A 13,199-nucleotide genomic window follows, 5' to 3' on the forward strand; every position below is an offset into this window, starting at 1 on the left:
CCAAGCCAAATGACGGTTTGATCACCAACAGTTGGTCAAGTCTAAGCCCTCCATTGGCTCTCTACTTGTCAACTATTGGAATGACAATGGCTCCTTGTGGTCTTTGCCAGGCTTACTTCATGATGCAGTTGGTATGCTGATTTGTTGGTTGTTATCGAGACTCATGAGAGTCCTGCTTAGCCCCTTCTAGGTTACACAGGGTATTAGTGACTTTCAGTTTGTAGAGAGGAGGTCTGCTCTTTAGGTGGTGTACGTGGTTCTGGTGGGGTTGCTTGTTTGATTAGAGATGATTTGTTCTAGTACTACTACATTGGTTCTTTGATACTCATGCTAGATTTATGTGGATCCGGGTTGGAGGCACCAATCGTCGTTAGAGATATATCTTCATTGTCGTATGTTACTTTTTGTCGATTTCCTCACCTTATGCCATTCATAGTGTTGAGAACGTGAACCTTTTTATAGATCTATTCGAGAGCATCTCCAAGTTTAGGGCTATGGGTGACATCATCATCTTAGGAGATTTTAATGCATGGACTCAAGATCTCCAAACCCCCCAGTATGATTGTGGGTTAGACTTGATTTGTACTACTAAGAGAAATCCTACTAGTATGGGGCTTCAATGTTTGTTCAAAGATCACAGTGGACCTCTAACTTGCTATGGTCGCCACCTTCTCTAGCTCTATGAGTCCTCTATTCTGGTGATTATAAATGACCTCTCTTGCTTTTCGGGTTCTGAGATTTTTACATGTTGGCCTCATAGTGGGGGTGCGAGCATGGTTGATTATATCCTCATTGTTGCTTATTTCCTCCCCTCCATCCAAAACTTTACTATCTCTCGTCTTCCCTTTGCAGATCATGCCCTCCTTAGCCTTTCAGTTCATGTCTCTTCCCACCCTCTACCACCCACCTCTAGTCATCCTGCCCAGATCTGCCCCCATTACCCATTTATATTTTGAGGATAATGATCAAGACTTCTTCATTTTTCATTTGAGAAGATTCCTCTGCCTCACTAGTTTCACGGATCATAGTTAGGTGTCTACCATGTTTCACTCACTAGCTACTATGATTTGGGATTCGACTTTCCTCTCTATCCCCCACCACTCCATTCCTAGCATTCCCAGATCTGTTCGACAGAATACTTGTCCCATGAACCAGTGGTTTGATGATGTCTGCAAAGCTTTCCACTAATCCTTGCACTTGACTTTTGATACTCATTCCCCCACTTTCACCAATTTATGAATCTCTTACAAACACTTTCTTCACCATAAGAAACGATTATTTATTGCTTCATAGGGTAGATCCCTTTGTGACATGCTTATTCAGTATCCCAAGTCATTTTGGCACATCATGTTTCCTTGGTGTAGCCAACCCCAATCCACCTCGACCTTCACCTCCTTGCCTCCCATGTCTCCATGTTGTATGACATCTTGGGTTGGCTTGCTCCCCTTCCCAGCCCATTCCCCCATTGTCACATATTCTCCACCTCCAGCATTTACGAGGCCATCAGACTTATGAGATGCAGCAGGGTGGCTAGTGAGGAGGGTTTTTAGGAGGAGCTCTTCAAGCTCAGTACCATGATCTTGGGCCCTTGTGTCTCTACACTCTTTAACAAAGTGGTTTGTTTTGGTTTTTCAGACTCATGGTTGAGACACATTATTCACTCGATCCATAAGTCTGGGCTAGCCTCTGATTCTAGAAAGTATGAGACCATTATGATTGGGCATACATTTGCTAAAATTTATGCTACAATATTGAATACTATTTTATCCAGTGAGCTTGACAGGAGGAATTGCAGGGCTAAGGGTCAAGCAGGATTCAGGGCGGACTACCAAACTATGGATCATATCTTTACACTATGAGCTATTATCGAGGAGGCTCGACACCACTCAAAGAAAGTCTACTACTGTTTTGTGAATTTTTGTAAGGCTTTTGATTCCATCTCTAGAGTGGCCCTTTTTTAGAGACAGAGATATTGGTATTTCTGAGATCATACTGACGACTATCATGAGGTTATATGAGACAATGATTGGTAGACTCAAGACCACAAATGGCCTCTCCGACCCTATCCAGAGCACCATTGGGGTGAAGCAAGGCTAACCCCTCTTGCCCATCTTGTTTAAGATCTACATTGATGAGCTTGAGGATTTTCTCGGTGACTCCTCGCTTCCAAGTGATGGCTGTCATCTACACCAGGTATTGATCTCCATCCTTCTCTTTGTTGATGATGTGGTTCTTCTTGACTCTTCTCCTGAGGGTCTTCAGAGGTTTTTTGATAGACTTGCATCTTTTTGTGACATGAGACAACTAGTCTTGAACCTTAAGAAGACTCATGTTATGGTCTTCAACAATCTGAAGACCTCACATCTCCATTTTCACTTCTAGGGTTAGGAAGTTGAGATTACATCATCTTACACATACCTCAGGGTTAAGTTTTCTAGATCTTGTTTTAGCTTGAGACCATCCATTCAACCTTGAATCAGTAAAGGGTTGGGTTCCCTTGCCATGCTCGAGAGACAGTGCTTTAGACACCACTTTTAGGACACATTGTCTAAGCTATCCCTCCTAGATTCCTCAGTAAGACCCATAGTGCTCTTTGGTTCGGTGGTTTGGGGTCCTTCCCTTTTAGACTCAGATTGTGCCATGATTGAGTGTACCTAGAATTTTCTCCTCCATTGGATTATTAGATGTCATAGATCTACCCCCCATAGTATTATTTTGGTTGAGTTTGGAGCTCACCCATTCAGGCTTGTAACCATTTTTGACCTGATCTGGTTTCTCCACTGTCTTCATGGCTTTGAAAACCTGGCTAAAGGCCAAAATAGATACCCTTACTTAGCCTACTGCTCCTCAATTGCTATTGCAGACTCCAATCCAACCACTAGAGCCTACTATTGGTATGCTCAGGCTACTATCCTGCTGAGTTCAGTTGGGATTGACATTGACCGTCTCCCTCTACCAATTCTCATTGGACACTCCTACTCATCTGCTCCCCTCTCGACAAAGTTGAACGGGCATGTTAGACTTAACATTTATAGGCAGTATATCATACAGACCTAAGTGGATCCTTTAGGGGGACTATGTCTGAGGATGGCTTTCTACACCGAGCACTTCTTAAATATTTGGGATGGGATTATTATATGCCTTGAGTACGTACATAAATACTAGACACACAGCCTGCGTATCTCCCTTGGCTCCTTCAGGGTGGGCTCACACAAACTTCGGATCCAGGTTGATCACCATATTGCTAGAGAGGATCAAGTGTGTAGACTTTGTACCTTAGTAGAGGCAAAACTTGAGATCCATTTCCTTTTTAGATGCCCCATATACTACGAGATTAGAGGGATATTTTATTGTTTGTTTAGAGATTGCAGACCCCTCTCGGATTTTTTTAGATTAGCATTGCATTGTGCTCTATCTCCGTGAGTCCTTACAACTTCGTGACCATACTTTACAGCTATCATGCCCCAGAAGTTAGACCCAGGCACAACTTATTACGACCTTCTTCTCACCCTTAGCTCCGGCTCGGGGTGTGAAGCGACCGTACAGTTTCCCTAACATGGGTCATTCTAGATCTGTGAGGCCTTAGAGAGGATCTCTTCACCAACGACACTCCTCTTGTAGCACTCAGCTTCATCATAGGACCTTTGATAACTGCACAGATTAGTCACTGTTGGAATTTTTCCCTGTGAGGACAGATACCTAATCTTTTTCGTGATGTCTCCTGCTTTCCTACCTGCTTCCTACTTTCTTCTTCTTTTGTTGTACTTGTTCTTTTTTGGACAACATTTGGTGCTTTGTTTGTTTTCTTTCTTCTTAGTGTAAGCTTCCAGTCCCATAGACCCACATTGTGGTCTTTTGTTGAACATTAATAAAATTATCTTTTCTTCACCTATTATCAACAAATCATCAATATATAATACAAGAATAATCATGTCATCACCATTTATCTTGAAGTATAAGTTAGGATCAGATTCATTTTTAGAATACCCTAACTTTGTTAGGTAGTTGTCTATTCTTTCATACCATGCTCTGGGAGCCTGTTTAATACCATACAATGCTTTCTTTAACTTATGCACATGAGATTTTCTATCATGAGTGTAAAACCCTTCCGATTGCTCAATATAAACTTCTTAAATTTCACCATTTAGGAATGTTGTTTTAACATCCATTTGATGAACTTTTCATCCTTTGGATGCTATGATTGCCAAGATAGTCCTAATTGATGTGTATCTAACAACTAGAGAAAATATTTCTTCATAATCGATACCTTCTTTTTGTGAGAAACCTTGTGCTACAATCTGGCTTTGTACTTTTCAATGTTATTGTCAAGTGCATGTTTGATTTTGAACAACCACTTAGAAGAAACAACTGATTTGTTTTTAGGTCTGGGTACAACATCCCATACATCATTTTTCAGTATAGAATTATATTCTTCAATCACTAGTTCTTTGCAAGGTTTTCCTAATAAGGCTTCTTCAACATTTGAAGGTTCTATTTTGATAAGTTTAGTTAATAATGCCACATAACATGACTGGTTTCTTTTTCTTTTACTTTCTCAGATTACTTCATTAGGTTCAACATGATTCTCTTCTATCATTTTCCTAGCCCAAAGTGGCGTCTTTTTATTGTTAACATTTTCAATATCCTCAGGATTTGAAGTAGTGGTTGAAGGATGTTCAGTATCATTCTCCCTCTCATTTTCTACTGGGTGATCTTCATCTATTTCAGTGACAAGTTTTGTATGTGATTCATCACTATTTTTAGAAAGATTGAAGGCAATATCTTCTTCAAGCTTAACATCTCTACTAATCTCAATTATCGTTTGACTCGAAACATAGATCCTAGAGCCTTTGGTTGTTTCACTGTATCCAATGAGTATCCCCTTATTCCCAGATGGTTCTAGTTTTGTTCTCTTCTCTTTAGGAATGCGAAGATAAACAGGACACCCAAATATTCTTAGGTGACTTAGATCTGGTTCGTTACCCGCAAATACTTCTTCAGGAGCGGTGTTCTCTAATGCTGAGTGTAGACATTTGTTTTGAATGTAAACTGAAGTGTTATATGCTTCAACCCAGAAAGAAGTATGAAGGTTTTGATCATGCATCATTGCTCTGGAAAATTCAACAATTGATCTATATTTGCGTTCTGCAACTCCATTCTATTGAGAATTATATGGTACAAAAACCTCTCTCTCTTAATCCCAACAATAATGCAAACATCTTTGAAAATTTCATAGATGTATTCACCTCCATTGTCTAATCTTAGTATTTTTATTTTCTGTCCTGACTAGTTTCCAACTAGAGCTTTGAATTCCTTGAAATTTGATAATACTTCAATTGATTCTTTTTGTTTTAGGAAGTAGATCCAAGTTCTTCTAGAATAGTCATCAATAAAAATTACATAATAGAGACACCCATTTAGGGAAGGAACATACATATGACCACATAGGTTAGTGTGGATAAGTTCAAGAGTAGATTTGGATTGTGAACACTTTTAGGAAAAGATTTCTTAGTGTTTTTGCCTAGGGCGCATCCTTTGCAAATGCCTAAGTGATCAGTTTTGAGACTAGGTAATTCTTTTACAAATTTTTCTATTGATGATAATGCACGGAAGTGAAGGTTACCTAGTCTCCTATGCCAAATTTTGGTAGAATTTGAAGTTTCATGACTTAGGGCTAGATTTTGATGATTAAAAAGTTTATATAGACTTCCATCTCTAAACCCAATAGATATAACTTTCTTAATGTTAGAGTTCTTTGGCCAAGATAGAACTTTCTCCTCTTGAAAGGTGACTCTGAATCCTTGGGCAACAAGACTAGAGATAGAGGCCAAATTCCTTTTTATACCAAGTACGTATAAAACATTTTTAAGTTGAAGAGTAATACCTACATTTAGGTGAATTGAATAGGACCCAATACCTTTGATTTGATGAGTAGAATTGTCTCCAATAGTTACTTCTTCTAAGGAGTATTATGAGAAGCTTTCAAATTTGTCTCTAAAACCTATTATATGCTAAGATGCTCAACTATCTATAATCCATGTATTCTTGTTTGAGTTTAATTCACTTGAAAGAGCTAAATAAAGTGCAAAGTTTTCTTTTTCTTCTTTCTTTTCTTTAACTTCTACCAGGGCTGCTTGAATTCTTTTCCATTTAGGGAAAAAGTTGTGTGAGTGATCAATTTTGTCACATTTCATCAAATTCCTTCTTATTACATTTGAATTTTCTTTTCTTGTTTCAATTTGCATGAATGGCTTGAATGTCTCCCTCTTGATTTATGCTTAATCCCCTTGAAACTAGTCTACATCCTTCTTGTGTGCACTCATTTTTGAGTAATTCAAATTTAGGGAGCTCAGGTTGGGAGCTTAGACCTTGAATAAAGGTTTCCCAAGATAGAGGAAGACCTCTTAAAACTATCATAATAAGTTCTCTGTCATCAACTCGATTTTGAATTGTTGCAAGTTGATCTTTTAGTTTAGAAATTCTTAGGAAGTAGGATATAATTGACTCCCCATTGTTCATCTTATATATAGAAAATCTTGTTTTAAAGTTAGTAGTCTACTAGTATTATTGATTTCAAAAGCGTCCTTAATAGTAGAGAACATTTTAAATGCAGTTTTACAACTGGATATGGAGGGGAGAATATGATCCTTTACAAAGTCTATAATAATTATCATAGCCTTGTTGTTGTGCCTTTTTCATGTCGTTTTATCTAGATCATTTTCAGGAATGGATTTGTTTGATTCTATGTACTCTTTTAATTCATTTTCTCTTAGTATTATCATGACTAATTTTTCATGATGAAAAGTTTGATGTTCCCTCAATTCTATCCTCTACTCTTACGTGATTATCCATCTTGAATTTGAGAATACATTTAAATTTTATAAATATGAGATTATTAGTTTAAATTTTGAATAATAGAGTTTCTTATCAGGATGGCTCTAATACCATGTTAATGCAATAGGATCTCTAATAGAATAAACTATATTTTCAGACTATAATAAAATATATAACTTACTTGATCTCAGATTTGTGGATTGCGGATCTTCAATTCAAAATAGTACTTGATGCTTAGAGAATCTTCTACTTGAATGATAATGGATAATTGTTCTTCAATAATCTGCAAGAGGAATAGATCACTAGGACTGCATATATGACTTGTGATTGATATATTTAGTTCGCACTAATGCATGATAATATTTATATTCAATAAATAGTCATGTCCCTGTAGGGGCATGACTCTACGTGAACATAACTACCACTTAACAACAATGTAATATCAATGTTAAAGATTGGCAACAATAATCACGCTTGATACATATGATAACCAATGTATAAATCCCAATAAGAATCGGTGATGGCAATATGATTAATAACAAGATGAACCCGATAATAATTAGTGCCAGTTATATTAATTCCACACACACACACACACACATATGTATGTACATGTGTGTGTGTGTGTGCATGCGCGCACGCGCGCGCACGCGTGTGTACACACACACATATGTACATACATACATACATGTGTGTGTGTGTGTGATTCTTTCCTTCAATTTAATCATAAGATCAAATTCAAATGTTCAGTATTACTTTGACTAAAGCTATACTTCAATAAGGGATATCATTTACCTCTACCGCTCTTGGTGTGCAGCGAAAGGTTCATTGACCTTGTGTGGTTTGCACTAGGGGTGGGAGGTTTGCCTTTGTGATGAAGACCCTCCAGAAAATAAAAAATAATAAAAGAAGTTTTCGACGGATGGAGTTATGTTTATATAACATAATCTACTACTCCAAAAGGAAAAGCTCAACTCCATATGTACTAATCTCCTGTGGTGGTTGGTGGCCTAAATGCGGTCTTCTTCAAGTCATGGAATGGTTTGTAATTTTTTGGTCTCCAACCTTTTCTTTTGGATTTGCGTTGTTAGGTAACTAGTTCTTGGCCACAATAGTTTCTGACAATATTGAGCTTTTCCCTTGTGCAAAGAAGTTTTTTATTGCTTCATTTTCTTCTTCTAAAGATTATAATTTGATGTTGAATAAGTTGTGGGTTGGGGAAATTTCTCTCTTTCCATCTCCTTTGACTCTCTTCTTGTACCACTCAATATGCATTAAGTGTGGGTTTGTCTTCCCAACCTTTCACTCAATTTTTGGGAGTTTTCTTGCTCTAAGGCCTTTGGTAATTCTATTGGTCTTTTTGCAAAGTTGGATGATGTGTGTAAAAATTGGTTCTTGTAGCTGTAACAAAACACTTCAATAGATTATTAGATATCAGGTTAGTCAAATAAGATAATCAGATAAAAAAAAATGAAAAGCCCAACAAAGTGATCTATTGCCTCCTATTTGATTCGAGTAAAAATGCTCTCAAAATTTTAAAGCTATCAGTGGCTATAGACAAAACTAGAATGAAGGATTCTAAATGAATGCAAATTATTCTATTTTTTAGAATTTTGTATGCAAATAAGTTGATACATTAATCTATATGAATCATGATTTAATATGCAAAATAATATAGAAAAGATGCAATAAACAATAAGCAATACTCAATTCTTCAATTCTTCTCAAATGTGACACACAACATTGCTTGAGAAAATTCAACATGATTTCCTTAATCCTCAATTTTACATAAGAAATGAAGGTTAAGAGGCCTTCTTTTATAGAACCCAAGTATGAGTTCAATACATGAACTTCCTGTTAATAAGATACCTTAGGAGGTGGAAGCACAATCCACTTGCTTGATTTGAAGTAATAAGAGGGTTAACCAATCCATTTATTAGAAGATAATTGAATATTGATCTCATTTGATAAGATTTTCTCAATTTATGAATATTTAATTCAATAATTGATATTTTTAGCTTAATTTAATTTGATTTGATCATTTAAATCCCCTTTTCATGTGTTGACAAATGAGTTCAATTTAATTAATGTGCTAGGACATTGAACTAAATTAATTGATTTAGGATGATTTAATGCCAACTAATGTTGATATTTGAAAATTAATTGATTTTTGATGATTATTGCAAGTTAATTTTTTAATGCAATTTCATGCTCAAATCAAATTAAGTGGTAGAAATAGATTGCCTTTTGATTAAGATTTTGATAATTTTCAATCGATAATTGAGATTAGGGGCATATGTTTTAGATTACCATTTTTTGGTGATTAGAGTTGAAGCTACAACCAAAATGGGTGACTCTGAATTTTAGTAGATTTTGATATCTCTATACCGCTTTTAGGGGGATGTGGTGCTCATGGTTGAGGAGAGACCATGGACTCAAGGGTTGGACAATGAAAAACTTCCCTTCAATTATTGGTCCTATTCCTCTACTGGGCATATGACAACTGATTGTTCTCTTCTATGTCAAAAAGGTGCTGCTATTTGGTGTAAGGATGTAAATGAGGATCATTTGATTATCCATGCTTTTGATTCTTTCTCTAACTCATCCTCTGAGGACTCTTCATAGGCCAATGTTGAGGAAGAAACTCCTACTATAAATCTGAGGGATGTCCCTATAGCTGATCAGGGTCACTCTCCTACTACAACTCCTGGCGATGCCACTGCTAATGCTAGGACAACTCCTTCAAGTTGTGTATACCATTCCTTACCTTTGGCTTATGTCCTTGTTCAACATCTATTGATACTATACAACTTACTCAACACGCTAGCTGCTATGTTGATAGCTACCTAAACTAAGCTTCTTTTAATGAGAATCCTAAGGATAGCATCGCCTAGACAAGTATCTAATGGTGCAAGAAGAAACAAGAATACTCTTGAAACTCTCATTTTTCCCTATTTATTGTGTAAGCGTGACCTTCCCACTGAGAGTTCTAGATTGTACTATGTGTGGCTGCTACACTATTAATGGTCCTCTTGGGACCTCCTTGTTTTTTGCTAGCACCTCTGCTATGTGTTGTGACTTGTAAGGGCCAACCCCTTTGTTTACTTGGTTGTTTAATTAATCCAAACATTTTTCACTTAAGAAATATGTTGTAAGAACATTTCCCACTTAGGATCATAATCCACTATCAAAGATTTAATTCTAGTAAGCACCAAGTCAAGCCTTTACATTCTTACCAATTCTTTGCATTCACATTTGGAGTTTGTAGGAAAGCACATACTATATGACCTTGTCTCTTGCAAACCAAGATCAATTATATCTATAGTGGCATGACTTTGCTTGATACTTGATATGTGGTTATGGAGAAGCCAACCATTGATAATTAATCTGGCATAGAAAGGGTCAGTGAACAATTTGATGAATTGAGGTAGACTTCAACAATATCCTCCATATTTTATTCTTCAATTGTAGTACTAATTGGAATAGTCTTTATGTTTAGAGTTTTAGAGATTTAGACAAAGGCAAACAAACTCTTACCCATGTCACTCGGGGTATAGTGCGGCAGAGGAGTGATTGGTTCTATGATCAACATATTTACATTTAGTAAGCACAAAACTTGTTTGGAAGAAGAAGAGACCATCGGGTTACCCTGTTACCTTCTTCGCATTGTGGACATCTACAGAAACTAGTTGTGTCCTCTTAATTTTCCAAGGCTTCTATGGGTTATCAGTTTATGTAAGCAAACAATAGTTTTCTTTGCTTGCACAAATGGGCACCAAATCTTGGGTATACATTTTTTTTCCATTTATCTGGACTTCTATCATCAACCTTCTTAGTTGGAATGTGATGTTTGTCATAAGCATTCATATTTTGATTATAGACATCAACCTTTTGAGTTACATCATATTTACTTGCCTTATGCGATTGCATTGGGCTAGTCCCATTCTTCGATAGTATACCACTTTGGGCGGGGATTACGGTTGCATGAGTAAGAGCCTTGATATACTTGTTTGAAGGGCTGATCCTCTTATACGTATGTTTCTTAAGAGGCTTTATATGTTCAAAATCATGAGTTGAATGCTAATAATACTTTTGGAGACGAGGCTTGGCATCGACCTATAAGATTTTGATGCATACCAAAGTTTTTGTGACATGTCTTTCTTGTATGGCCATGAACCAATTCATCGAACTAGTCCATATTATCTTCACACTATTTTGGACCACCTTCATGATTTGGAAGCTCTTCATCTTTACATGGTGCAATATCACAATTAGCAAGGTCACGTGGAAGGCAATATGAATCACATGCTATTATCATTCTGATACTTGACAGTTTCCTTAGTTAGGGTGTTGGGAATATCCTTATTTTACTATTTAAAATTATATTTTTTCAAGCAGGCATTCCATTATGCTAAAGTGGTTTTGATTACAATCAATGTTATATGGTCAATTGTGTTATCTCCATCCTTGATTGCAAATAGTGTGGATTGGATACACACCCTAGGGTGGTAGTTCCTCTTCTCATTCCTTACCACATTGTAACACAAGTCTTTGAGGGTGCCAATTAGTTCTTGTTGAGGATCAATCACTTATTAATTCTCTTCTTGATGATAGTGAGCTCATGGAAAGCAAACTTAATATCAATTCTATACCCATGTTACATTTGTTGGGATAAGGTGACTCAACCTTACCATGATTTATTGTTTTATTTGTGCTTACATGGAAAGTTGCTAAATAAAATTGGATTCTTCCAGAAGAAAATATTTGGAGTAGAAAAATAGAAAGCTTCTATTTTTTGGTGATTTATTCTATAATGCTTTTTTTTTATGCAAGGGTTGTGCATAAGGACGTTTCTAAAATAAATTATAGGTGCGTTGAATGTAAACGCTTTAGAAATTGTTTCCTTTTGTATGAAAACTCTATAAGTACAAGGCATTTTTGTAGAGAATCATGAGAGTGAAAACATTGTTTGAAGAGCGTTGTTATGCTGCCAGAATTGTTCTAGATTTGATATCACAGCTAAATACTCTTGGAGAGTTGTGGCTCTATAAGTTGTATTGTAACTGTTGTTGCTAATAATACAGTTGAGTATGGCTTTGGAGTGGTGGGGTTTTTTCGGAGAAGGGTTTCCCATGTATATCTTGTGTTTTGTGTTTATGAGTTTAATCTCTTTGTATGTACTTATTTAGCTTGCAGTAGTTTAAGGTTTTATGAGATAAATTTCAGCATCATTTCTCTGGTTAGATTTAGCATTTGGAAGCATTTCCACACTTAGACTTCCTTTCAATTGATATTAGAGCCTGGCCAACTTTGTTATTGTTGTTGGGTAGACAGGTTTTTTGTGCTGATCTAGTTTCAGTGGGAGTTTTGCAGAGGTTTTTTCATAATCTTATTGTAGGTTAGATATGGCAAGCACATCTAGTAGAGTAGAGATGGAAAAGTTCAATGGCAGCAATTTTGAGTTGTGGACACTTAAAATGGAGGAAATTCTTGTAGATAAAGATCTATGGGATGCAGTTTCTTCAATAAAATCTCAAACTACATCGCAAGAAGACTGGGATAAGGCAGATAAAAAATCCAAGAGTTTGATGAGACTCTGTTTGGCTGATTCTATACTCCTGAATGTTCATAAAGAGAAGACTACAACTAGCCTTTGGAAAAAGCTTGGTGATATTTATCAAGGAAAATCCTTGGTAAATAAGTTGTTTCTAAAAAAGAAGTTGTATTCTTTGAGAATGGACAAAGGAGGTTCTATTGCTGATCACTTGAATGCATTTAATATGTTGATTGCTCAGTTGAATTTTGTTGGTGATAAGATTGATGATCAAGACAAATGCATGCTTATGTTATGTTCTTTTCCAAATTCATGGGATCACCTTGTTATGGCTATTGGAAGCACAACAACCACTTTCAAATTGGAGGATGTGGTTGGTTCACTATGATCTGAAGAGATGCGAAGAAAGTCTTCTGAGATGGCTAAGGAGGCTCTTGTTGCTCATGGTAGAACAATGAAGAAAGGAAAGAAAAAGGACAAGAAGGGAAAATCCAAGTCTCTAGGGAGATCTAAGTCTCCTGGTAAAAAATCCAAGACAAAATGTTGGAACTGTGGCAAACCTGGTCATCTTCGAAGAGGCTGCAAAGAGGAGAAGAAAAAGAAAGGCAAAAATGACTTCTCTGATTCTGATACTAATAAATCTTCTCAAGATGATGTAGATTCTTTTGTTGCTACCTTGGCAACACATACATCAAAAGATTTTTGGTTGATAGATTAAGGTGCTTCTTTCCACATGACATCTCATAGAGATTAGTTCTCAAAGTATGAAGAGTTTGATGGTGGACAGGTGTATCTAAGTGATAACTCTCAC

This window comes from Cupressus sempervirens, chromosome 5 (genome assembly GCF_028749045.1).
Source record: "Cupressus sempervirens isolate cs-2001-9-10 chromosome 5, ASM2874904v1, whole genome shotgun sequence".
NCBI lineage: Eukaryota > Viridiplantae > Streptophyta > Pinopsida > Cupressales > Cupressaceae > Cupressus > Cupressus sempervirens.